Source organism: Propithecus coquereli, unplaced genomic scaffold, assembly GCF_000956105.1.
Source record: "Propithecus coquereli isolate 6110/MARCELLA unplaced genomic scaffold, Pcoq_1.0 Scaffold267, whole genome shotgun sequence".
In the NCBI taxonomy this organism is placed as follows: domain Eukaryota; kingdom Metazoa; phylum Chordata; class Mammalia; order Primates; family Indriidae; genus Propithecus; species Propithecus coquereli.
In genome coordinates, this window is record NW_012148252.1 from 2,929,275 (window position 1) to 2,931,274 (window position 2,000).

Genomic DNA, 2,000 nt, shown 5'->3' on the forward strand with positions numbered 1-2,000 from the left:
CTCTTGCTCAGGCTGGTTTCGAACTCCTGAGCTCAAACAATCCACCCGCCTCGGCCTCCCAGAGAGCTAGGATCACAGGCGTGAGCCACCGCGCCTGGCCCATAGATACCTTTTATAATACTTAAGTCTGGGCATTTAGAGTGCCTGTTACCCGAATAATGTTCATTGTACCCAATATGTAGAATTTGACTCCTCCCCTTTTCCCCTGCCCCACTTTTGTCTTTTCTTTCAAGCACATGAGCCTGGCTTCTGGCTGGGGCTGTGCTCCCTACCTGTTGGAATGGCTGCCCAGCAGGTTGCCACCCTTTGGGAGAAATAAAGCTCTCCTTTTTCCAAAATATAAACCTTGTTAATTAATTTTTCTTTTAGTTAACAACTTCCATCTTGATGCCAGTACTTCCCCATCCTGCCTCCTTTCATCTTATCTCTCTCCATCCTGTCTCCTCTCCCTCCTCAAAATGTAGGAAGAAAATAATCAGAAATGGGAATTTAACTTCAAACACTCTGCCTTTCTTTTACACTAAGCACTTGTCCAGTTACTTTGTAATAATAAATTTCTGAATATGGTAGCTAATTTGTATCATACATGTTGAATAGTGCAGTTAGGTAACCCAATTGTAGTTAAAATTTTAAATTGTACAAAAAGTAGTTTAAATAGTAGGTATTGAAGTAACAGTTCACTACCATGACAACTGCATTGCTGTGATTTTTGTTTGTTTTCTCTTTTATGCAAGGATACTTATGTCCAGAAAAAAAAAATTCCTAGTTACTTTTCAAATAAATCTGGGAAATGTCTCAATCTACAGTCTATCTCTGGGAGAGTCAGAACTCACATTAGCAGAGTAAAGATACTGATAGTCCTTCATTGGAGGATCACGAGTAACTTTGTTTAACTAATTGTTTTCAGTAATTATTTGATCTCATAATTTTTTTCTCCCCTACTCTCACCCCCTGGACTAGTTTGAGAGAACACACTTGGAAGAGCTCTACTCTAAACCAACTTTAGCTTACATAGTCGAGCAAGAGAGATAAGAAGCTGAAAATATCACATTTACAATGGAATTGTTGACCCAGAGAAAGTCAGTACCCTTTTTAGAATCACATAAGTCAAAAGCATAAGGAAATATTTTCAAATCTTATTCTGAAAAACAAAGCATTTTCTTCAATCTACAAATCTTTAACCTTGATAAGTATTATTACCCTTCACCATTTTTGCAGACTAACTCCTTACTCTCCTATTTTTATATCAGAAATATTTCAGACATATGACAATATATAAACATCACTGGTTCTTTTTTGCTGCTTTTTCCAGTGACATTAAGCAGATATTCTTGCACACTGGTAATGATACTCACCTAAGTTATAAATGGGAAGGGCTGGTCTCAGATGATGTGGTTTCCTGTAGTTGGTGATTGATAGCAGTTAACGCAGTTATATTCCAATTCTACTTATATATGTACACGCACACAGATTAAGCAACGTTGGGTGGCAGCATTTGATGTATGAGGCAATGCAAATAGAGCTAGTTGAATACATTAGACTGTGTGGGAGCATATCTTTTTCCTACAGCCAAATCCTAAACAGAGCTTTCAGATTATTTTAGTTGAAGTACTTTCAAAGAGTTATGCTTAATTAATCATTAATTTTTATAAAACCTCTAGGATATGGACTCTAAGTAGTATTTATTGCATAATATAAAATGTGCAAGAACACAGGTGGCTTAAGTCCCTTTCTCTTTTCTACAGAAAGTTGAAAACTTTTTAAGTACTCAACTTTTTTCCGATTATAAAAATGATGTATGTGCACTTAGAAAATGTGTAAGTGACAGGGAAGCATGTATGCTGTACATCCTGACATTCTTTTTCCTAGGTAAAAATATTATTACATCCATTTTATTTAAAAAATAAAACCATACTATAAATATTTTGTAAGCTGCTTTTTCCAGTTTCCAATTAACATTATATCATAAACATTTTCACGTTAGAAACATTCTTTTACAA

At 35.6% G+C, this 2,000-nt stretch overlaps 1 protein-coding gene across 1 annotated transcript in view; it reads right to left on the reverse strand.

The window, feature by feature from the left end:
• IL33 (interleukin 33) overlaps window positions 1-2,000 on the reverse strand; it is a 42,984-nt gene that overhangs the window by 21,666 nt on the left and 19,318 nt on the right. Inside the window, exon 2 of the mRNA XM_012647391.1 lies at window positions 1,356-1,399. The gene's annotated coding sequence lies outside the window, so the exon portion shown is untranslated. The remainder of the gene's footprint in view (window positions 1-1,355; window positions 1,400-2,000) is intronic.